The sequence below is a fragment of the Saccopteryx leptura genome, chromosome 1 (genome assembly GCF_036850995.1).
Source record: "Saccopteryx leptura isolate mSacLep1 chromosome 1, mSacLep1_pri_phased_curated, whole genome shotgun sequence".
In the NCBI taxonomy this organism is placed as follows: Eukaryota; Metazoa; Chordata; class Mammalia; order Chiroptera; family Emballonuridae; genus Saccopteryx; species Saccopteryx leptura.
The window spans coordinates 341591990-341618628 of NC_089503.1; the positions used below are offsets into that span (position 1 = coordinate 341591990).

The 26639-nt window shown below is 38.7% G+C and overlaps 2 pseudogenes; both read left to right on the plus strand.

Annotated features, from left to right (window-relative positions):
- Positions 1-417: 417 nt before the first annotated feature.
- On the plus strand, positions 418-20686 carry LOC136388430 (large ribosomal subunit protein uL6-like; annotated as a pseudogene).
- A 492-nt stretch (positions 20687-21178) lies between these two features.
- The window catches only part of LOC136388431 (acyl-protein thioesterase 1-like), a 43287-nt pseudogene continuing 37826 nt past the window's right edge, over positions 21179-26639 (plus strand).

The following is a 26639-nucleotide window of genomic DNA, read 5'->3' on the forward strand; positions in this document are numbered from 1 at the left end:
CAGGTTATCTGGCAGCATCAGGTCCAGGCGGGCATGATGGCTTCTCAGCTCGGGCCATTGGGGTCCACAGCATTGACAGCCATGTGGCCCTTGGTGAGCACTGCAGGGAGTATGCAGAGGCTGAAAGAGCTGTTTGAGTCCTCAGTAGCACCTCAAGGTAGAGCAATGAGAGATCAGGACAAGCAGAATTAGTGCCCATGGCCAGTGGCACACACAAGCACTTAGATGTGGGGCCAGCTGCATTTCCTGTCTACTGGCAGGGGTTGGTAGCAAACACGCATGTAGTAGTGGGAGCCAAGACTGGCAGCAAGGGTTGGGCAAACTACGGTGCATTGAAGCTACTGGGACCCTGGCTAGTGATGAGCACTACTGTGGCTACTGGGTCCTGTCACGGGCACATGGCAATGGAGGCTGGTGATGGAGTTTAGGCCAGAGGTAAACAGGTGAGTAGCTGAAGGGGTCAGGTGCAGGGAAGCAAGTGCTTCAAGTCTGTTACAGAAGACAGGGCCTAACCTGGGCTCACAAGCAGTTTCAGGGGCTCTAAGTGTTAGTGTGTTTTTTCCATGGCTGTGTGTAGGACTCATCCCAGGGATACACATGGCAATGAAGGCTAATGATGAGCATCAGGCTGGTGGTGTGCAAGAGCATAGCCAGTGGGGCTAGCCCTGATCATGCACACAAGGGTGGGTGGGGGTCAGCCACTGGGATCTAGGCTGGTAGGTTGTACTCATATTTTTCCTGGGCTGGCTATTGGTACACTTCCAGGGCTCTGGCAGGTTAGAGAGAGGAGCAGAGAGAGATTCAGGTGGCTCATGTCAGCAAATATAAATACCTATTGGATAAAAGCCAATGAAATCTGCTTGGGGTCCCTGGTGGCTCTGCAGGCCATTGGTTTATTCAGTGGCAGAAGTCTCTGGGTTTGTCTACAGGGTAGGTCACTGGGAACCAGCACTGCTCCCACTGCCTGGATGCTACTGTTAGCCTTGCTCTTTCTGCCTTTTTCCTAGCCATCTTTATATAGCTAGGCTCTGTTACTTTGGTACAACCAAGCAGGACCTTCATGTGCTACTCTGAAAGGCATGTGGGGAAATGGCTCATGCAGCTTGCTCTACCTTTTCCTCTGAGGACAACTCTTCAGCTGGGGTTCCCTCTTGGCACAAGCAATGAGATGATGCCAGCAAAAAAAGTTGTTCTTCCCTTTGATGGAGTTTTTCTCAAGGGATTTTTGTTGTTGTTGTTGTTGTTGTTGTTGTCGTCCCACTGTGTTGCTGAAGTTTCTCAGGTGGACTCCAGAGCTCATCCAGATCTGTTTTTGGTCATGGATAACTGTCTACTTGTCAATCTTTGTTGGGGGAATAGAGCCTGGGGTCTTTTGTTCCACCACCTTGGTGACATTGCTCCCTTATCGCCCTGTATATCTGGATTATATAGGGATTGTCTTAGCATGAACTTGACTTTTTAAAAATTAATTAAATAACTCACTGATCAATTAATTAATTAATAGTTTTACCTTGAAATTTACTGATTCTCTACTTTCAGGATTCTGGCTTCTCTTAATCAGGATTCCTTTTTCTGACCCAATCCAGATCGTCAAGTTTTCTGCAGCCTTGTTTGGGCAATTGAGACACCCATATCCAACTATATCACAAAAAGGCCCCTTCCTAGCCCTTCAACTTTTCAATTTTTGTCCTGTTATCATGACCATACAATTTTACAATTCTTCTCAACCAGTTTTCTACATGAGAGTAAACACTTTGTGTAAGACTCTTACCATTTTAGTAAATAATGCATTGTAAGGAATAAGTTTAAAATAAACTAATAATAGTTTCCAGCCTTCTTTCCTCAACTATCCCAGACTCAGTCTTTGAATATTATAACCATCATGGCTAAAGATTTGATTAGATTACTTTTAATACAACCCAACCTCCATCAATGGACCAATAGAAGTTATAGCGACCTATTTTGTGTGGGACCACTAGCCTAATGAGGGTATTTGTATATCTTTCCAGAAATGAACCAAGAGGACTGGCTACATCTTTTATCATATTTCAGGTCATTAGAGATATTGTAACCTCATTAGAAATGGTGACTCCTGTCAGGCCTGGCCTTGATTAAGGCAATATCACTTGATTTTTTTTTCTAGATTTGATTTCCCAAAAGACTCAGACCAAAATAGACGAGCTCCTTTTTCCAATGTTAAATCTTATTTTACATGGAAATGTACTTGGAAAATTTTAACAATGGAAAGACAGAAAAAGGTCATGCTTCATGGTCTATGGTCAAGATCTAAGTGATGACTCAACCTTGTAGCAGGGGCATGGCTTGCTTGGATGGAATCTTCTCTGTTAACTTTTAATCCTAAGGTTTGATCAAAACCTTTTACTCATTGAGTAATATGAATATGAATCTGCATGTTTAGAAACCCAGGGCCTCTTGGTTAAAATAGACTAAGAAAATTTAGCAAGTGCAATAATAAGAAAAATTTTAGAAAAAAGGTGACATTTGCCCTCAGATTATATTTCCACTAATAGGAGCCCCCTACAATCAGCTAATTTGAGGAAGAATTGCTAGCTTTCCACAAACCTGCAAAACCACTGACTTCCTCAGTCTTTCTGTGTGCTTTGAAAGGAAGCAATAATATCTTCCCAACAGAAACCTGAAAGTTGGCTCTTTCATTTCAATCATGGTGTAGCCCCTCCCCCTTTTTGAACTCATTCTCTCTGATAGGCTGTGCTGATCTCTCCCTCCTATGTACCAGCACTAAAACTGAGTACACTACTTGTCAGACTTTGGGGGAATTGTTTGTTTCCATGTCTGGATCCCAAACTGGACTGTGACAACCAGAAGAGCAGCGCAACCTTTATATCTCTGGCACTAAGTATACTATCTGGAATTTACATGTTTAAATGTTAACTGAGACAATGAAACTATCTCCAAACATGGATCAGAATTAAGAGATTCTCTACCATTCTCATCTGTAGTCTAGAGAGTAGAGAAGGTTATCAGAAAGAACTGGATTTCCCATAGAAATTACAAAGAGTTAAAGTAGAACCACCAGAAAAAAACAGTATGAAATAAGAAATCTGAAGAGAACATGAACTCTAGAGAATGCAGCAAGGACTAAAACATTGGACCCAAACCACAAAGTCTCCCACACACAAGATTTCATCAGGCACTGCAGAAAGATAGAGACTCTTGTAAAGTTGAATTTATAGGAATGTAATTTGAGGCTGATGGGGTAGAATCATTTATACTCCAAGCTTGGAAGCTCATGCTAGCCTTTTGTCTATTATTACCACCTGTGTTTTGGTTCTGCAAATAGTGATAAATAACAATGGGACATGTGCAAGTCTTCGATAAAAATCTTTATTGGGGTCAAAATGATCCTGGGCAAACTACACTTTCAAATATGTATCCAATCAGGAGTAGCATGACCCCCGGATGTGACCTTGAGTCCATCTTGTAACAACAATGCACTCAGTGGAAATGCATTTGGCGTGGGAAGACACTGGTTGGAAATTGAACACTGTTATGGGTTAGCCATGAGATATTGGACAAGCCACTTTACCACTCAAAGCCCATTACCTATTGGAAAAGTTGGCATGATAAAACCTGCCTAGAAGAGTGGTTATGAGGCATAAATGTGAACATGTTTGTGAATCCTTAACTGTGACCTGGCATATGATAGATGATCGATAAATAGGTAAAGCTAGAATTCAATTCCATAGATCCAGAGAAGTGGCCCCTGGAATAAAGTATAATAAGTGACAAAATGCAGAGGTCACTACTTCACTCTGAGGTGCAATCAGAAGCTGATTTCTGTAATAGACCCAGGGACCACTAATATTAGCTTATCTCTGTTATGCCTTCTCTTTTCATTATACCCTAAGATTGACTACATCCAGAGATAAAGCATCAGTTAAGTCAAGGAGCCTTCGTCACACTTCCTTTCCTCCTAGAGGCTGAATAAATGGAGTGACCACCTGAGGGCAGAGTGAAGGGTGTGAGAAGCAGTGGGAGACAGGAATAACAAACCACCTAGGTCACCTCTGAGCCTCAGGACCAATGTTTCATGTTGCAGATGTTTGATGTAGCTAGTAAATTGGAAGGTTACCATGAAAATCCTGGTTTCCAGGGGTTTTTTTTTTGTATGTGTGTGTGAAAAATTAGAAGATCAGGCAAGTCTGTTCCACAATCTCTCATGGCAATAGTTTGTCAATGCTGAGTAGGGGCTAAAATTTTAGATGGAACAGGCCCTCTTGAGCTTGAAAGTTTTCTCTGCTCTTTTTTGTCTTCCCTTTATTCAGTCTAAGTACTGGTTTCACTTGTCATCTCAAATGCATTGCCATTTTTCTTAGCCATCTGTACTATTTAAATGGTAGGGAACTACCTGAAAAGTTAACGTCAGCTTGGATATTAGAAAGAAAATCTGGAATGAAGAGGAGATAAAGTGAAAGAGAAGGATTGAACTTGAATTAGAAAGAGCAACTCAGATAGTTCAAAGTAAACATTATGAAGGGACCAACGAGGCAATAGCCCTGGGTATGAGGAGGGGACAAGTTCCAGAGAGATGTCAGGGATAAAATTGAGGAAGTTGGTGACTGAACATGGAGAGTAAATGAAGAAAAGGGAGGATTTCAGGGCTCCACAGAAATTAAGGCTATACACAAAGATGTTTATTGTAACAGGTTTTGTACAGTAGCAGAAAAACAAACCAAGTGAATGCTCATCAAGGCAAAAGGATTACCATGATATACCCATACTCCAGGACGTTATACTGTTGTTATCAGGAGTAAGTCAGATCCAAACCAGCTGCCTTGGAGGAATTTCCTGAGTGTAGTTAAGTGAAATACACTGAGGAACATAAATGAGATAATTCCATTATATTAATATAAAAGCAACCTGGATGGCCAGTTAATTTGTGGGGTAGAGATGTTTTAAAAAATATGGGAGCATTGCTTGTCAGTCTTAATGGTTTAGTCAGTACTCAGATGCTTGATCGGGGATTCTTGCCCACCAAGGGACTAGGGAAAGAACAGTGAGAAATTCTCACCCACATAAAAGTGGCACCCAATGCCAGAAGGTGTGGATTAGGATATAAAAATTTAGCATAGGGGCCTTGGTAGCTCCTGCTACCTCAATAATGCATTGTGCAGACCCAATTACTTGGAAATCAGATAATCCTGTATGGGTAGACCAATGGCCCCTTTCTCAGGAGAAACTTAGGGCAACTGCTCAATTGGTAAAAGAGCAGCTACAGCTTGGGCACATTGAACCATCTAATAGCCCATGGAATACACTTCCATATTTTGATCTTGTTGCCTCCTGGATTATCAAGGGGCATAGGCAACCCTTACAGCTTATAGGTTTTGAGCCTCAAAATTATTGTTGTTCCTTTTTTCAAAGGATCAACAACAATGGCTCTGGGAAACTTCCACTAAATGGCAAATCGCTCTTGCAAATCAATGGACAACTTTATACTGAAACTGTCGACTTAAAATCAGCTCAAAGACTAGAATTATATGCCATTATAATGGCCTTTCAGCATTTGCCATATTCCTCCTTTAATCTATATACAGACAGCAAATATTTACTTATGGTTGTTTCAACTATAAAGACTGCTGTCTTAGGGACAACTGCAGATGAACTATTTCATCAGTTCCTCCTTCTTCGAAGACTTGTATGTCAACATAGAGCTCCATGTTTTATAGGACATACTCGAGCTCACTCCATGCTCCATGGAGCTTTAGCACAAGGGAATGCCCTTGTTGATCAAGCTACACGAAAGAAAATTATTTGGAGCAACCATGACAGATTGAGCAATTCAGTCTCATACTATTCATCACCAGAACGCTGCAGCCCTGTGTAAACAGTTTCAACTTTCTCGGGAAGCAGCATGGCAGATTGATAAATCCTGTGCAAGGGGTCCTATACTACAATCTGTCCCTTCATTTGGAGTTAACCCTCAAGGACCCCTACCAGGACAACTTTGGCAAATGGATGTTACTCATATACCTTCAGTTGGCAAATAGTCCTATGTCCACGTTACAGTGGATACATATTCTGGATTTATAGTAACTTCTGTCAGAACAGTAGAGGCTGCTAAGCATGTTATAGCTCATTGTCTGTATGTATTGGTCTATTATTGGATTTCCTAAACTGGTTAAACTGACAATGCTCCTGCATATGGAGCAAAAGCATTTACTATATTTTGTCAAACCTTTTGAATTATGTGTATTTCTTACAATCTTTAAAGTCAAGGTATTATTAAAGTGTACCCAGCAAATATTTTAAGTTCAATTTAAAAAAAATTTAAAAGGGGGAGTCATATCCTGGAACTCCTATGGGTCTACCATATCATGCTTTTTACTTTAAAAAATTTTAAATTTCTTTTGAATGCTGATGAACAGGAGACGCCAAATCTTTTTCGCCTGCAAACTACTATCTTCTTTCATTTGATCCAGCTAATAACACTGTTTTGTCTTTTTCCAAATAGCTCCAGATATACGGAAAAGATTTATATAGGCGGATGGGGATCCTCAAACCCCTCAGTGAGATCTTCTGAGCATGGCTTTTAAGATACCAAGAGGCAGAAAAAGCCCAATAGAGATCAGGTGAACTACCAGCTTTTAGGATACGCCCTTAAAGGCTCCAATGCCCCAAAGGGGTCTAATAGGATGCCATCTGGGTCCTGCTTCAATAGTGGAAAGGAAGGTCATTGAGCTAAAGCCTGCCAGGCTTACATGCCTCTGCTGTGAGGAAACAGGGACATTGGAAGGTAGGCTTCCCCCTTGCTCCTCTAAGGGAAGGTTCAGTCTTTTCCAGCCCTGCTCCAGCCACCTAGGACCTAACCTTGCCCAGAATGCTGGGGTTTGCCACTGAAGGCTGAAGGTGCCCAGGGCCGTTGGCCCCATCTACGACACTGTGGACAAGCCTAGGGTATTTCTTCCAAGAAGCAGGTAAACTGATCTCATTTGCACAAGGGCCACTTAACTATGTCTTGCCTGAATAGTCAGGTTTTTTATTCTTCCCTTGAAGATCTCTGTTGTGAGTGTTGATAGTCCTATTTTCTGCTGCTTTGTTTAATATATTATAGTGTTTCCTCTATTCCTCCTACCTCAATGCCCCACACATATTTCAGGCTGGGACCTACTCCTAATTTAGAGCTCTCTTTCCCCCTTTTGCCAACTTCTATTATGAATCTACCTTTGCCACCAGCTTAGTGTATCTCAAGGTTCTCTTTACCATGCCACAGTCACAGAGCTCCAGGGAAAAGCAACCTAGTCTCATCTCTCCAGGCAGAGGAGAACAGAAGCTCCATCTCCACACATGCTGCAGATGGCTTTTCCAGTCTACCTGAATCATTACTGGCTAGAAGCAGCGGTCATTGGGAGTTGGACATGAGCTGCAAAGTATAGAATCATGATAACAATTCCAGTGCGGACTTTTCCTGGATGTGGACTTTTCCTGGACTCCTGCTCCTTGTGACAGCTCCTAACAGACTGAACTGGGGTTGGGTTGCATTTTTCAGGGATTTGGCATGGTGATGGTGCCAACTTGGACTTTGTGAACATGTTAAGGACACTACCCTTTTATGGATTCTTGTTGTATTGGCCAAGAGTTTGCTTTAATTACTGTAAAAAAAAATAGAAGACTAGATGAAGAAGATGTGGCACATATACACCATGGTATACTATTCAGCCATAAGAAATGATGACATCGGATCATTTACAACAAAATGGTGGGATCTTGATAACATTATATGGAATGAAATAAGTAAATCAGAAAAAAAAACAAAAACTGCAGGATTCCATACATTGGTGGGATATAAAAATGAGACTAAGAGGCATGGACAAGAGTGTAGTGGTTATGGGGGGTGGGGGGAGGAGAGGAGGGAGAGGAGGAGGGGAGGGGAGGGGCACAAAGAAAACTAGATAGAAGGTGACAGAGGACAATCTGACTTTGGGTGATGGGTATGCAATATAATTGAATGACAAGATAACCTGGACATGTTTTTTTTTTAATATATGTACCCTGATTTATTGATGGCACCCCATTAAAATTAATAAAATTTATTTATAAAAAAAAAACAACCACCAAAAAACCTACATAGTATGTATATACAGATATGTACTCATACATATATGTGTTTTGTTATATATGTGTGTGTTTATTTGATTATGATTATGTGAACAAAGTGGAGGAGGAAGTAAAAGAAAAGCAAAAAAAAAACCAATGTTATGAAACATTGCCTTTGAATATTTAATGAACTTATATGATTACATTTTTGTTGAATTAGATATGTGTATATAACCATAAAAAAAGATACGTGTAATAGGTAAGTGGAGGTTAATGGATTCCAATTGATTTTAATTATCTTTCTTTAAAATACAGTCTTTTTTTCATTTATTCAATTTAGAGAGGAGAGAGAGAGAGAGAGAGAGAGAGAGAGAGAGAGAAGGGGAGTGAGCAGGAAGCATCAACTCCCATATGTATTCTGACCAGGCAAGCCCAGAGTTTTGAACCAGTGACCTCAGCATTCCAGGTCGACAGTTTATCCACTGTGCCACCACAGGCCAGGCTGATTTTAATTATCTTATATTGTTAGAAATTTTTTATAAAATTAGCATAGAAATGCCACAATACATGAACCTAAAATTGCTTAAAAATGAAGCTTATTAATTTTTTTTTTAAATCTACACTAGATTCATTTTCATTGTAGACAAACACAACCAAGGTATACTTTTCAGTCATTCCAACATTCCTCTCATTAGGTTTAAACCCTGCCACAACTATCTGCCAGCTGGATGAACTTAGGTAATTTACTTTTTCTCTTAGCTTGATTTTTCTTATGTGAAAAATGTAAATGATTATCTCAACCCTGAAAGGTGGTTGTTAGGATCAAATAAAAGAATATCCATAGAGTGCCTGGCCCATATTAGGCTCTCCTCAGATGGCGACTACTATTTTTAGTAGTCTTCGGAACCCTCCTCCCCAGCTTCCCAAGGGTGACGTCCACTCATACTGCTCCGTCCAGTTCCAGGAATAATGGTCTCTCCCCCTTTCTCTAGAAGGTGATCAGTTACTTGAAGCCAAACAAGAAATTCTGGGACACTGGCCAGTGAGCAGGCAGCAGGGCTCACACTCAGTTTCTTCCTGGCCCTATTTTTAGCTGAGTTGGCTGATCCAATTTCTTGGTTTAAAGCAGACAACAATGTGGTGATTGCCAGGGGGTGGAGGTATTATAGGGGAATAAATTGTGATGGAAGGAGACTTAACTTGTGGTAAATACAATATACAGATGATTGTTGTGGAATTGTGCACCTGAAAACTATTATTTTGTTAACCAGTGTCACCCCCAAATTTCAATAAAAAGAAAAATAAAAGAAAACTTACCATCAAATTTAAAGAAATTTTCAAATATCCTATTTACATTTAACAAGTAAAAGCCTTTTCTTTTGCAAGATTTAGTTTTGCAAGGTATGCCGACAATGTAAAGAAAACGATTAAACAAATGTGGGCTTTATGTGTAATAACGTTACTAAGAGCTAGATAACTAGCTTTGGGGTCTTCCATCCTAGCCCCATCAAAATATAACATAAATGATTTAAACTTTTGACACAATTACGATAAATCTTTTTAAAGAAACTAAAATCACCTTATATTTGCATAGTTGTTTAGTGTCTGCACTCTTGGAAAAACCAGAGATATTAGATGTTTCAGGTAAAGCTATATTATGTCAGCATGAAAGTTGCTTAAGGACTTAAGTTTTATTTTTAGCTAAGAAATTACACATACAGCTGCATAAAACTTAACCATTTAATTTGTTGAGTACTCTGTCTCATTCCTAAAATATATCATTGATATAGGAAAAATGTATAATAAATAAGTTAATAAATGTAAATCCCCATCAGTTGGAAGTTTCCCTCAGTTTGGTTCATAGCACACAATGTGATAGAACTAGTCTGTCCTAGCCTAAACTTTTCAGAAGTTAGCAGCAGGGATGTTTTCATAGCTAGGAGCTGGACTTTGGATATTTCTTGATTTTGTATCATATTTTATTTGTGTAGGAATTTTATTTCTGAGTAGTGTTTCCTTCTTTGTTGTCTGTAAATTGTACTTTAATCTTCTTCAAACAGCTGAATACTTTAAATATTTTAGAAAACAGACCTTCAGAAGTGGCCACTTATGAGTAAACATTCTATTCCATTTGGTTACCATGATTAATAAAATGACAGAAACCAACATTTACTGTTTACAATGACTTGGGCATGGCTTCAGACCAGGATTTCTCAACCTTGGCACTATTGATATTTTGGACTGGATAATTCTTTGTTGTAATGGGGCTGTCCTGTGCATTAAATAATGTTTGGTAGCATCTTTGCCCTTTACTCAATAGTTGTCAACAGCACACACACACACATACACACACACACAAACACACCCTCCACCAGTTGTGACAGCAAAAATGTCTCCAGATATTGCCAATGTCCTGTGAGGGGCAAAATCATCCCCTGTTAAGCACTTTTGCATAGGTAATTTTATTTATTTTTTTAACAGCAGAGACTATGAGAATTTATGTAATTTTCCAAAGGTCACATAGTTGGTTATTAAGTGGCTTCCTGGGATTCAAGTTCCAGTTGGTATAATTCCACAGCACCTTCTCTTTTAAAGATCCTGCTGGAAAAACTAGATAAAGAAACCTGATTTAGATTCAACATTTCTTAAAACATAAAGGACAGTCTGAGTGATAAGCCTAATACTTTCCACATCTTCAAACCCCACCTTTGTCCCAGGATGTGCTGTTAGTTGCCACCAACCCCCAACCCTCCCTCTCAACAAATACCTCATTTTTCCCTAAGAGATCAAAGTTGTCTGACAAATTGTTTTTAGATTTCTCTTCTTCACCTCAGCCATCCTGTACCATCCTGTGCCCTTGATCATATCCTCTCTCCCTCCCCTCGAACTTCTCTTCATAAATCCTTATTACAAATTATCTCTATTACAAACCTTCGGTTCTTCCCTAGGCCTGAGAATATGCTTATCCCCCTGTAATGGTTAATTTTTTTCCCTTCTATTCCAAAGGAGAGGAGGGGAGATAGAGAGACAGACTCCTGCATGTACCCTGACCAGGATTCACCTGGCAACACCCGTCTGGGACCTATACTCTGCCCATCTGGGGCCATGCTCACAACCGAGCTATTTTTAGTGCCTGAGGTGGAGACTCCTCAGAACACACCTCAGCTCATGGGGCCAATGCACTTGAACCAATCGAGCCATCGCTGCAGGAGAAGAGAGAGAGAAGGGGGAAGAGAAAGGGTGGAGAAGCAGATGGTCACTTCTCCTGTGTGCCCTGATCGGAAATTGAACCCAAGACATCCACTCACCAGGCAATGCTCTACCACTGAGCCAACCAGCCAGGACCTATAATGGTTAATTTAATGTGTCAACTTCACTAGGCCACGACACCCAGACATTTGGTTAAACATAATTACAGATATTTCTGTAAAGATATTTTTTAGATGACATTCCCATTTTAATCAGTAGACTTTGAATGCAGTAGATTATTCTCCATAGTGTGGTTGGACGTCATACAATCAGTCCAGGGCCAATTGACCTCTCTGAAAGAAGAGGGAGTTCTATCTACCTTAGGACTCAAATTGTAATTCTTGTCTGGGTCTCCAGCCTGCCAGCCTACCCTAAAGATTTTGAATTGGTTTCTATTGGTTCTGGTTTCTCTGGAGAACCCTAGTACACCCCATAGAAAAACCTTCCTCCCGAAGCTGCTTTGCACCTAAGCACAAATGCCCCCTTCGGCGCAGCTCTACTGGCCCCTCTCCCTCTTCTGCTGGTATCCCTCTCTTCATAAGATGTTGGAAACACTGTGAAACAAAGACCTTATTTATTTCATCATTACGTTTCCAAAATATGTCTAGCAAAACCACTTGGATAATTAAGCTTAATCATTTGAAATGTGAAAACATTTCTCTAAATAAAGTTTTTTTAAAATCTGCAAAAGAATGCAACAATAAACATTTCCTTTTGATATTTCTGTACTTAGATGTTTGATTTTGAGCTCTGTTTATTAAAAGCTTTCTTTTCGGGTAATTTAGTCCTCTCTTTAAAAAAGAAATATTTTTCAGCGTTTCAATAAAAGCAACTCAAATGCAGAAACCTGTGGCTTTGTTTATGGAGTTTCAAGATCAGAGGACTCTTTCCCCAAATCCAAATGGTGAGGAATACACGTGTGGTGAGTGGATGACAGACACTTGCTTACTTTACTGCAGGTTTAACTCATTCACTCCTGCCCATAATGACTAGTATGCCCTTATGAAATTAGAACATTAAAAAAAATTCAGGTAGTTATTAGTTTAACTAGATATTTTTAAAAGTCAATAAGATATTTTAAAAAGAAACAAGGATTAGAGAAAAAACATTTCTGCTGTTAGTGAAAAACAGTTATATTGGATGGAATTTTGACCTTTAGGCTAAAGACCCAAAAATGAGTTTTAAAACAGAAATACAATTTTAGGTATTATAAGAAACTTTTAAAAACTCAGTGATGATTTACCATTGATTTTTTTTAATTTTTATTTTTTTAAAAATAAATTTTTATTAGTGTTAATGGGGTGACATCAATAAATCAGGGTACATATATTCAAAGAAAACATGTCCAGGTTATCTTGTCATTCAATTATGTTGCATACCCATCACCCAAAGTCAGATTGTCCTCCGTCACCCTCTATCTAGTTTTCTTTGTGCCTCTCCTCCTCCCCCTTCCCCTCTCCCTCCTTCCCTCCCGCGCGCCCCCCCTCCCCACCCCCGGTAACCACCACACTCTTGCCCATGTCTCTTAGACTCATTTTTATGTCCCACCAATGTATGGAATCATGTAGAATAAGTAAATCAGAAAAAAAACCATTGATTTTTAAAAAAGTTTTCAGCAACACTCAAAGTGTCCTAAATTGAGGAGAGAAAATAATTACCCACAATAACAGAAATACTACAATCAAATCACTTCCATTTTTATATTTGTCTCTGGTTCTATAGTCCTTGTCCATATAGATTTATAATTTTTCTACCATTTTATTATAAAATCTTTGAACGTATCACTACCAATATTTTTTTCTTAAATATATTTCAAAGTAAGTTGCAGAAATCAGTATACTTTACTATGACCAAAGGGGGTTAATTCTGGGTATGCAAGTCTGGTTCAGTATTCCAAAATCCATTACACCACAGGTCAAAGAAAAAAGTATATGATTATATCAATGGATGCTGAAAAAGTATTGGAAAAATTCAACACCTATTCATGATAAAAACTCTCATCAAAATAGGAATACTTAAGTAGAGAGGAATTTCCTTTACTTGATAAAGAACATCTACAAAAAACTTATAGCTCAATTATACTTACTTATTAGAAACTTGATTTTTCTCCCTAAACTTGACTATAAGACAAAGAACTTCCCCTCTCAACCCTCTCTTCTATTCAGTATCATACTGGAAGTTCTAGCTAAGGCAATCAGGCAAGAAAATAATACTAAAAGTATACAAATTGGAAAGAAATAAATAAAGCAGTCTTCGTTCACAGATGACATGAATGTCTATGTAGAAAATATGAAAGAATTATCAACAAAAACCTTGCCAAAACATAATTACTGCAAGGTTTCTGAAAAGAGATTATAATAATTGAAATTAGAAAACCTCAATGGAAACTGACCAGGTGGTGGTGCAGTTGATAGAGCGCTGGCCTGAAATGCAGAGAACTTAGGTTTGAAACCCCAAGGTCAGCAGCTTGAACACGGCTCACTAACTTAAATATGGGGATGCTAACTTGAGCGTGGGATCATAGATATGACCCCATGGTCACTGGTTTGAGCCCAAAGTCACTGGCTTGTGCAAGGGATCACTGGCTCAGCTGGAACCCCCTAGTCAAGGCACATGTGAGAAAGAAATCAATGAACTAAGGTGCTGCAGTGAAGAATTGATGGTTCTCATCTCTCTCCCTCCCAGTCTGTTTGTCCTTGTCTCTCTTGCTAAAAAAAAAAATACAACAAAAAACTTCAATGGATACTGCCAGACATGAGATAGTCACACTAAAAACATTGAACCTAAATGTTATGAAACCTGTAATGTCATCTATCAGTTTATAAGAGCTAGAGAAACTAAACTGCCAATAAGCAATTAGGAAAATCCAAACCATAGAAAATTCTATAGGACAAACAACTTATTTTCTTAAAATAGATTGCAAGAGAAAAAAAAAAGAAAACATAGAGGAGAACCTATTGATTAAATGGCCACTTAAAAGACATATTTACCAATGTAATATTCACTTTATTTGGATTTGAGTCAAACAGCTTGTGAAAATTATGACATTTATGATACAATAAAAAATTTGAAGTTACAGGATGCTGAGTTTACCCACAACTTAATAAACTTTTGCATATTTATAAACCTACGTAACTACCACCAATCAAGATGTAGACCATGTTTGTCTCCCACAGAAAGTTCCTGTGGTGTTTACCCAGACAATAAAACCAACCCTGAGGTAACTATTATGCCAACTTCTATCACTATGAAATAGAGTTGTCTGTCCTAGAACTTCATACAAGTGGAATCATACAGGGTGTGTCTATCTTTTCTTGCTCTCGGCATGTTTTTCAGATTCATTCCTGTTGCTGTATTTATCAGTACATTCTTTATTGTTGTGTAGCATTCCACTGTATGAATATGCCATGATTTATTATTCATTCTTTTTATGATGACTGTTTGGATGGTTCCTAATTTTTGGCTATTATAAATAAATATGCTGTGAACGGTTGGGCATAAGTCACTCTGTGGACATAACTGTGTTGTAGACATGGTATTTGTTTAATTATGAATAGAAACAGCCAAAGAGCTATGAATGATATTCTCAGTTACTCCACATCTTGCCAATGCTAGAAACTGTCAGACTTTTTAAATTGTAGAACTGTCAGTCTTTTTAAATTGTGGGTATATAGAAGTACCTAATAGTGTTTGTAATTTGCATTTCCCTGATAAGTAATGTTGTTGAATAATTTTCTTATGCTTATTGACTACTTATATATTTGCTTTTATGAATTATCTCAAATCTTTTGTGTTTTAGAAATTAGGTTATTTGTCTTATTACTGAATTGTATGAGTCCTTCATATTTCTGAATACAAGTATTTCGCCAGATATACGCACTATGTATATGTTCTTCTAGGCTCTAAAGTGCCTTTTTACTTCTTGAATAGTATCTTCTGTTGAGCAGATTTAAAATTTTAAACTAATGAAGACCAATTCATCAATTAACGTTTATATAGTTAGTGCTGTTTGTGTCCTGTTTAAAAAATCTTTGCCAGGGTAGTTTTAGCTTTCAAGTTTACATTTGACCTGCCCAGAATTGCTTTTTGGTGTGTATGGTGTGAGATAAGGTTCAAATTTTATTACTTTTCCAAAGAATATCCAGGTGTTCTAGCATTACTTATAGTAATAAAAATGAAAGGGTTCTTGTCCCTCCCACCTCAAACTAGAAATCAAGGTAAGAGGTGAAACACTTAACAAAAAGAGAAGTTTGTGAAGGCCCTGGCCGGTTGGCTCAGCGGTAGAGCGTCGGCCTAGCGTGCGGAGGACCCGGGTTCGATTCCCGGCCAGGGCACACAGGAGAAGCGCCCATTTGCTTCTCCACCCCTCCGCCGCACTTTCCTCTCTGTCTCTCTCTTCCCCTCCCGCAGCCAAGGCTCCATTGGAGCAAAGATGGCCCGGGCGCTGGGGATGGCTCTGTGGCCTCTGCCTCAGGCGCTAGAGTGGCTCTGGTCGCAACATGGCGACGCCCAGGATGGGCAGAGCATCGCCCCCTGGTGGGCAGAGCATCGCCCCATGGTGGGCGTGCCGGGTGGATCCCGGTCGGGCGCATGCGGGAGTCTGTCTGACTGTCTCTCCCTGTTTCCAGCTTCAGAAAAATGAAAGAAAAAAACAAAACAAAAAAAAAAAAAAAAAAAAGAGAAGTTTGTGAAAACAAGATGGAGGGAGAGCAGAAAGAGAGGGATGTGATGCATCGATGACGCACACGCAAACAAAAAGCCCAGCTCCCCAAAATACTGCCAGTCTGGTTTACCTAAGGCTGGGTTCTTCATGCAGATGCACATTCCCCATGGGCTGGTTTCCACTGGCTCAGGCACAGAGCAGAGATCTTTGGGGAGTGTCTGAAGAAAAATTTTAAACTTATCTAGGAGAGGCTTAAAAAAAATAACTGAAGAGTGTTCCCATCCCGTTAAGAGAGGCTTAGCCTGTCTCAGTAAACCGTTCTTTCTCTTAGAAGTGAATGAGTGTCTTTGGTGTAAACCAAGTAACAACATTTTACACCTGACCGGTGGTGGCACAGTGGCTAGAGCACAGACCTGGAACGCTGAGGTCTCTGGTTTGAAACCCTGGGCTTGCCTGGTCAAGGCACATATGGGAGTTGATCCTTCCCGCTCCTCTCCCACTTCTCTCTTTCTCTCCCCTCTCTCTAAAAATGAATTTTAAAAGAGTAACAAGGCCTTGGCGGGTTGGCTCAGTGGTAGAACATTGGCCCGGCGTGTGGAAGTCCCTGGTTCAATTCCTATAGCCAGGGCAAACAGGAGAAGCACCCATCTGCTTCTCCACCCTTCCCCCTCTCCTCCCCCCCCCCCTCTCTCTCTCTTCCCCTTCCACAGCCAAGGCTCCATTGAAGCAAAGTTGGCCCAGGTGCTGAGGACAGCTCCATGGCCTCCGCCTTAGGCCCTAGAATGGCTCTGATTGCAGCAAAGGGTCAGCCCAGAGGGGCTGAGCATCGCCCCCTGGTGGGCATGGCAGATGGATCCCAGTCAAGTGCATGCAGGAGTCTGTCTGATTGCCTCCCCACTTCTAACTTTGGAAAAATACAAAAAAATAAAATAAAATAACATTTACATGAGTTTATTTCTTGACTCTCCTTAATTCTATTAATCAGTTTGTCTCTCTCTGTGCCAATACCACACTCATAATTAGCAAAGCTTTAGAGTAAATTTAAAATCTGTCAGTGTAGGTCTTTCTACTTGGTCCTTTTTTTTCCTTTTTTAAGTTGGCTAGTCTTGGTCTTTTGCATTGCCCAATAAATTATAGACTCAGATGATCAATTCCTACACACAGAAAATCAAGCCTTCTAGGATTTTGATTAGGATCATGTTAAATTTATAGATAAATGTAGGGAGAATAATATGTTAACAATATCAAGTCATTGGTATATTTCTTCATTTCAGTATTTTTTAATTTTTCTGAGCAATATTTGATAGCTTTCAGTGTAAAGATCTTGCACACTTTTTGTTGGTTTATATTTTTAGCTGTTTGATGTGAAAGCTCAGATCATTGATTTTAATACTTGTTTCTTTTTTGGCATATGCATTTAAACATATACATTTCCTATAAGCATTGCTTTAGTTGTAACTTATAAAATTTTCTAATTTGTGTAATTATTATTATTCATTCAAAATAGTTTGTAATTTCCTCTTTGATCAATAGATAATTTTAAAATGTGTTTCTTAATTTCCAAGCATATGGGAAATTTCTAGTTATTTTGTTACTATTCTAATTTAATTCTTTCATGATCACAGAACATATTTTGTATGACTTTTGTACTTTAAATTTTATTAAGACCTTCTTTATATACCAGAATATGGTCAGTTTTGGTGAATAATCTATGCACACTTAAATAGTAGATGTTCTTTTTCTGTTTCATTGTAATTGGCTCTATAATGTATAAATGTTTTATAAATGTTTAATTAAATCAGATTGTTTGTCTTATACATTGTTACTGATTATTGTCTGCCTATTCTATCAATTGTAGAAAAAAATTGTTGGTTTTTTGCTTTTCTGTTTTCTTTTTTTCATTTAAAAATTTTATTTAGAAAATGAAATTTAATGGGGTGACATAAATCAATAAGGTTTCAGGTGAATATTTCGATAGCATTTGAACATTTCTATAGCATTGTTGGTTGTGTCGTGTGCCCATCATCCAAAGTCAAATCATTTTCTGTCACCATATATTTGTTCCTCTTTATTCTCCTCCACTTTCCCGTACCCCCTCCCCCTGGTAACCACTTCACTGTTATCTATGTCCATGAGTTTCATTTTTATATTCCACCTATGTGTGAATTCATATATTTCTTAGCTTTTCCTGACTTATTTCACTTAGTATAATGTTCTCAATGTCCAGAAAAAAAATTGTTTTAAAATCTATAAAATCAGATTAAAGATTCATCTATTTATTATTTTATTTCTGTCAATCCTTACTTTCTATTTTGAATGTATGCTATCAGGCACATACACATTAAGGATTATTGTATCTTCTGATTGATTGTCCCTTTAATCATTATTAAATGCCCCTCTTTATATCTGGTAATACTTTTTGCCTTAGTCTACTTTGTCTGATATCATAGACACAGCTATAATATTTTAAATATAACCTTAATTGTTTAGCTGTCCTATTGTTAGTATTTCCATGGTGTATGGTATTTATACTTTCACCAAACTACTTTCAAATGTTCTGTGTCCTAGTATTTAAAGTTTGTGTTTTATAAAGATATTGTTTGGTCTGCTTTTTATTCAGTCTAATAATATCTGCTTTTCAGTTGAGTATTTAGTCATTTTAAGTTAATTACTGATATGGTTTTAAATCTACCATTTCAGTATTTGGGATTCTTTTTCCTTTTACTGAGAGGAGGGGAGGCAGAGAGACAGACTCCTGCATGTGCCCCCACCAGGATCCACCTGACAAAACCTCTAAGGGGAATGCCCTGACCATCTGGGTCATTGCTCCATTGTTGCTTGGCAACCGATCTATTTTTAGCGCCTGAGGAGGAGGCCACAGAGCCATCCTCAGAACTCCTGGCCAACTTGCTTGAACCCCTGGAGCCTGACTGCAGGAGGGAAAGGGGAGGTGGAGAAAGAGATGGTTGTTTCTCCTGTGTGCCCTAACCAGGAATGGAACCCAGGACATCCACACACCCAGCCAATGCTCTACCACTGAGCAAACTGGCCAGGGCCCTGTTTTTGTTTTCTATTTGACAGATATATTCATATTTTTTACCCTATTTTGCTGCCTTCTTACATATTAATCACAAATTTCCCCCTGTATTATCTATTCTATAATATAATATTAACTTAAGATGTTTTGATTATGTATGGGATAAATTACTAAAACAGAAGCCTTGTGCACTAAAACTCACAGTCACAGTTCTTGCCTTTACACTTTTGCTTTATGGTTAACACTTTGTCTATGTGAAGCTGTTTTTCTTTTATTACAAGGGATATGTGGGAGATGCATGTGTGTAGATGTGGGTGTGTGAGTGGTATGTGTTGTGTGAATGTGTTGCATATGTGCACAAATGTGTACAATTATGTATGCACATGTGTCTGTATGTACAGTGTGCCATGTGAATGTTGCCTTCAATTCTTAAACAAATAATAAATTTTAAGAGCATATTTCATAACAATTATGTCACTTCATTAATTTCTGAGTACAGTGAAGTAATTGGTTAAATGATAACATAGTGGTCTGTCAGACCAAATGGTTCTCTCAAACTGTTTTAACTTATAAACCAGAATTTAATTCAAGTGTTTGAAGAAAAATGTTGTTCATAAAATCTCTCAAGGGGAAGATTTGAATGACATCCTAATTCAATTCAGTATGCGTTTCTGTAAAATCTTGCCACAACAAAATTCAGGAAAGCCATGGTAAGATGGCTTTTTATCATAGGAGAAATGTATGCCACTAAGTTTCATGGCAACTTGTTTTGTTTTTTATTTTACAGATTTCTTAAGGAAATACCTTCCTCTCCCTCTGGTAATGTGGTTGAGTTTTGGAAAGCTTCAGGGAAAGAGAGGTTTGGGGCAGACTGCCTAGAGGAACTTACTTCCCTTGGTGATTGATGTGATCCAGGCTTGCAGGATACAGATCTGATGCAAGTCTGTGCATGTGTAGAAACTGATGTTTAACCAAAGGTTTGCTTGGTGTCATGGTGAAACTAAACTTCAGGGAATTTTGAGAAATGAGTCTGTGAAATATAATTGTAACTGAGTTCTCTTTGATGTAGTAAAGGTATTCTCTATTAGCAGTTATTATAGCAATTTCTTTTACTTTGATTTTGGCAGTGGAATAAAGGCAAAAAGACATAGTCACTCAATAGATTAATTCACAGTCTCTTTGCCGCATCTACTGTGAGGATGAAGACGATTCTCAGCAGACTGTTAACGTCCTGGGAAATGTGGACATCTCTCCGAAAGGATGCACAATTATTGTGAAGGGTCCTAGAAGCCCACTGCAGAGGGAATTCAGTCACATCTAAGTAGAACTCAGATTCCTTGGAAAGAAAAAGAAGAGGCTCCAGCTTGACAAATGGAGAATAGAAAGGAACTGGCCGTCATTCGCATTATCTGCAGTCACATATAGTAACATGATCAATGGTGTTACCCTGGGCTTCAGTTACAAGATGAGGTCTGTGTAAGCTCACTTCCCCATTAATATTGTTATTCAGGAGAATGGTTGAAATCAGAGATTTCTTGGGTGAAAAATACATCTGGGGGGGGGGGGTTTGGATGTCAGGCATTGCTTGTTCTGTATCTCAAGCCCAGAAAGATAACTTGATTCTTGAAGAAAAAGACATTGAACTTGTATCAAATTGAGTGGTTTTGATTTAGTAAGTAAGCCACAACAGTTAAAAACAAGCTATCAAAACATTTGAATGGAGCTATCTTTTTGAAAAAGGAAGAGTTCAGCAGGCTGATGAATAAGATCTAAGTTGCCCAGCTATAGAATCAGCAAGACGCTGAATGATTCCTCAGATTTATTTGTGATATTTTAAAGATGCAATAAAAGCCATATATTGATTTAGAAAAAATAAATCAATTTACAAAATGTAAGTATTGTTGTATTGAGTATTCTGCCAGGCACTGTGGATAATCGGAAATGAGGAAGTCCTCGAGGAAGATACAGCAGAGTAGGGAGAGCCACAGTATGAACCCAAATCACCACAGGGCAAAGGTAGAGAGTGACATGCATCTTAATTCTGAGTAAGTGCTAAGGAAGTTCAGGGGGCAAAGATTATTTCCAATAAAGACTGGGACAGATGAAAGAAAGCTTCATGAAGGAGGGGACACTTGCTTTGAGCCTCGATAATGGGTCAAAGTTTGATAGCTACTGATGAACTGGAAGGCAGACATATGGGTAAAGGGGAAGTGATGGGTTTAGGGGGGAAAGGCAATTCTGTTTTGTTGGTATATGAAGTGCAAGTAAGAAAGTAATAAATAGTTCAGGAAGATAAGATGAACCTTACCACGGGAAGTTTTAAATGGCAAGCTGTCATTCTTACTAATTAAACAATTAGCTTTTATTATTCTCCTTTCTATGTGTTAAAAGTAAGACTAGCTGCTGTGTGTAGACACATAGAAGAATAAAATATGATCTATCTGTGTATAGGAAATAACATATAGTTCCCCCAAATTTAAATTGTCTCCACTTTTTTTTTTTTTTTTTTTTTTTTACAAGAGAGACAGGCAGACAATCAGGAAGGGAGAGATGAGAAGCATCAGCTCATAGTTGTGTCACCTTAGTTCATTGATTGCTTTCTCATATGTCCCTTGACTAGGAGACTCCAGCCAAGCCAGTGACTCCTTGCTCAAGCCAGCGACCATGGGTCATGTCTATGATCCCACACTCAAGCCAGCGACCTCGGGGTTTTGAACCTGGGTCCTCAGTGTCCCAGGCCAACGCTCTATCCACTGCATCACTGCCTGGTCAGGCTTCACTCTTTTCAACTTTATGAATATTATGGCTTTGTTTTGTTGTTTTGTTTTGTTTTGTGACAGAGACAGAGAGAGGGACAGATAGGGACAGACAGGAAAGGAGAGAAATGAGAAGCATCAATTCTTCATTGTGGCACCTTAGTTGTTCATTGATTGCTTTCTCATATGTGCCTTGACCAGGGGGCTACAGTAGACTGAATAAGCCCTTGCTCAAGCCAGCAACATTAGGCTCAAGCTGGTGAGCCTTGCTTAAACCAGATGAGCCTGCGCTCAAGCTAGCGATCTCAGGGTTTTGAACCTGGGTCTTCCACATCCCAGTCTGATGCTCTACCTACTGCACTACAGCCTGGTCAGGCTAGAATCTCATTTTTTTTAAATTTGCATTTCTTGATTACCATGTACCAATAAGATGGAACATCCTTTCCTATACTCGTTGTTCATTCAGGATTCTTCTCCATGAAATCACATTCTGTCCAGCCTTGGGCCTTAAAAAAAAAAAAATATATATATATATATATATATATATATATATATTTTTTTTTTTTTTTTTTTTATTTATTTTTTTTTCTGAAGCTGGAAATGGGGAGAGACAGTCAGACAGACTCCCGCATGCGCCCGACCGGGATCCACCCGGCACACCCACCAGAGGCGAAGCTCTGTCCACCAGGGGGCGATGCTCACCCCTCCGGGGCGTCGCTCTGTTGTGACCAGAGCCCTCTAGCGCCTGGGGCAGAGGCCAAGGAGCCATCCCCAGCGCCCGGGCCATCTTTGCTCCAATGGAGCCTTGGCTGCGGGAGGGGAAGAGAGAGACAGAGAGGAAGGAGAGGGGGAGGGGTGGAGAAGCAGATGGGCGCTTCTCCTGTGTGCCCTGGCCGGGAGTCGAACCCGGGACCTCTGCACACCAGGCCAACGCTCTACCACTGAGCCAACCGGCCAGGGCCAAAAAAATATTTTTTTATTTAGGGCTATTTGTCTTTTTGTTGTTGTTAAAAATTGATTGGGTTTTACATGTTCTAAATCCTAAACCTCTATCAGTTATATGCCTTGTGATAAATACCTTCAGTTTAGAATTTGTCTTCATTTGGTATACAGAGTTGTTTAAATTTTAACTTGTCCTAGTTTATTAATTTTATCCTTCATGGTGTGTAGTTTTAAAATCTTGCCTAAAACCACCCTTTCTTAATTGAAGGCCTTAAAGATATTTTCCGTATTTTCTTCTGAAAGTTTTTCTATTCACAGTTACATCTTGTATTCACCTGAAATTTGTCTTGAGGAATGATATGAGGTAGTGATTGAAATATGTTTTCTCCATAAGGACAGCCAGCTATCCCAGCATTCTGTCCCCACTGGCTTGCAATGCCTCTTCTGGTAAGTAATAAGCTTCCATATATTCATGGATCTGTTTATTAGCCCTCCATCAGTCTATTTGTTCTATCTCCATGCTAACCTTACTCCATCTTAAACCCCACTGTCCTATATAGCTATTTAACTATAGCTTTGGGATACAGGATACATATTTTAGAATGAATCCCCCTTGTTCTAATTGAAAGTTATTTCAGCAATTCCTGGTCCTTTAGTCATTCATATGAATGTTAGAGTAATACTTTCATCAAAAGAGCCTGGTGGATTTTGGATTTGGGGAGAACTGATGTCTTATTATCTTCCCATACAGGAACATTTGTTTCTTTAATATTTTTTTCAAACACTTTTTTTCTTTGATAAGAGCCTTACATAATTATTAAAGACCTCTTTCTAGATAGATACTTGACAGATTATGTTGCTATTATAAATATTGTCTTTAAAACTATATTTTTGAATTGTTTTTTGATGGTTTGGGCCCGGGGAATGCATTTGGCCTGCATTGTCATTTATCTGTTGGTTCCTTTGTATATTTACATGTTCAAAAGCATAGAATTTGAAAATAATGACAGTTCCATGATGTTTCTTTTAATTATTATCTATTTCTCTTAGCCATCTAATAGGTATATATTATATATAGTATTACTATATGTAATATAGTATAAATATAGTCTATGGTACAATATACTGCATTTCCCCATGTATAAGATGCACCATTTTTTGAAAAATTTTGGGTCTAGAAACTGGGTGCATCTTATACAGTGATTGTAGATTTCTTTTACTTGCATTTCCTGCTTTTTTGCGCTTGTTTTTGCCCTCACTGTTGAAGACTCTGATTCGTCATCAGACACAGATGAGGACAAGCTAATGGATGGGAGTTTTGACAGTGATAAGGAGTTGTATGAATTTTATGAATAAAACTTGTGTTCAATAACTTTATGTGATACATTTTTTTCAAATTTCAGGCCCCCAAATCAAGGTGCATCTTATACATGGGGAAATATGTTATGATATATACCATGTATATGATATTATTAGAGTTGTATTATATATTAATATACTAATTATATAAAATATATACTGCCTGACCATTGGTGGCGCAGCTGATGGAGCATTGGACTGGGGACTAGGATGCCAAGGACCCAGGTTTGAAACCCCGAGGTTGCTGGCTTGAGTGCAAGCTCATCTGGCTTGAGCACAGCCTCACCAGCTTAAGTGTGGGGTCGCTGGCTTGAGCATGGAATCATAGATATGACCCCATGGTCACTGGCTTGAGCCCAGGGGTCACTGGCTTGAAGCCCAAGGTCTCTGGCTTGAGTGGTTTGAGTAAGGGGTCACTTGCTCTGCTGTAGCCCATGGTTAAGGCACATATGAGAAAGTAATCAATGAACAACTGAGATGTTTCTCATCTCTCCCTTCTTGTCTGTCTGTCCCTATCTGTCCCTTTCTCTGACTCTCTCTCTGTCTCTGTCAAATATATATATATACATATATATTCTAATATACTAATTATATATACTGATTATGTAATATAACTATAGTAATACTATGAGACTATTAACAGATACTGCAAAAAGAAAAACTGTCTAACCTGTAAAAGCCTGTGATTAAATTTTAGTGATAAGTGCAGAAACTGATTTAAGTAGCCCAAATCAATAATTCATAACTAGAATTAGACATGTAAAAACATTCTAATATTTGCCTTAAGTATAATTGAATATGCTGGGGTTTTTTTTGTATTTTTCTGAAGTGAGAAGCAAGGAGGGGAGAGAGGCAGACAGACAGACTCCCTCATGCGCCAGACCAGGATCCACTCAGCATGCCCACCAGGGGCAATGCTTGGCCCCTCTGGGGCATAGCTCCACTGCGATTGGAGCCATTCTAGCACCGGAGGCTGAGGCCATGAAGCCATCCTCAGCTCCCAGGCCAACTTTGCTCCAATGGAGTCTTGGCTACAGGAGGGGAAGAGAGAGATACAGAGAAAGGAGAGGAGGAAGGGTGGAGAAGCAGATGGGTGCTTCTTCTGAGTGCCCTGGTCGGGAATCGAACCAGGGACTTCCACACATTGGGCCGAAGATTTACCGCTGAGCCAACAGGCCAGGGCCTGAATATGCTATTTATCTGACCTATTAGCTTAGGCCAGTGGTTCTCAAACTTTTTGAAGTCAGGGTGCATTTAAAATCCTACAAATAATTATAGGTGCACTACATACAATTTCTGAGAAATATGTTATAATAATTAACTCAAATATTAAAAAAATACATAAAATCCAAGCGTGCTTTTATGGTAATTAAATGCAATAAATACAACAAAATTAAATTTATTCTGACATTAAAAATGTTTTTATGTTACATTTTTTGAGTTATGCTTTTTAGACTTTGTAAAAAACGGGTTAAAAAACAAAAAAAAAGACAAAATAGTTATCTTTTTATATATATATAGATACATTCTTAGTAAGATTTAGTAAATTCAGCAGGTCCTGGCACAAATGTATTAAGTTTTTCCATTCTTGTGTTTAAGAGAAACATGAGCCTGATGTGCCCTAGCAATTTCTTCAATGTTTGGGCATATATTTGAAAGGCAAACTCTCATTTCCTTATCAACACATTGAAGAATTCCTCTCTTTTACTCTTAATTGTGTTGAGGGTAGAAAATCCTCGTGCACATATTTATGGATGTTGAAAATTATAGTAAAATGTTCAAAGCTTTTTTAGATATTGCCACATATTCTTCTTTTATAGAAATCCAAAAGGCTTCAAGAGACAATTCTTAATGTTTAATCATCAATCCACGATCAGTGGATATAGCTGCCAGTTCATCTTCTTCTATTAATGTTAAACCAAAATCACTTGAAGCTTCCACGAATGGGTTTCTAATCCAATCGTATTATTCAGTGTTAAGTGATGGAAAATGCTATAAATTAAATTCTGCCCATCAGCCTTCAAGTTCTATTTTATTTACACTTAACTTTTTGTTCACTTCCAGAATTGGATTCTTCAATATCACTCTTCTTTTTGAGAAACCTATCCATTTTACTTGGATGTATTTATCTTAAAATAATATGTAATGATGTGTTAATAATAAATATAATAATGATGTGTTAACAAAAAGAGTGGTATTTCCATAATGAAATAGTATAATAGAGTAACCATATTTATTTTTATATCGGGACACATGCTGTGAACCAGCGGCAGCTAGTAATTCCAGGTCCCTAGTGAACAGTGCGGAATTAAGAAAATATGCAGAATTAAGAAAATACGGGTTTGGGAGGGCCTTGTAATTGCTGCTGGCAAGAACAAAGCATGCCCAAAAGCTGCATCTTGCTTTATTTATAGGGCAAAGTGGGTCATTAGCAAATTAGTGAGATCTTTGATCATGTTTCCAAGGCAACCCAAGAATTTTACCAAGTGCAGAAAACCCCCACCATACATATCATCTTAACTTTACACCAAAAAAGGATAGAAGAAACTTGCCT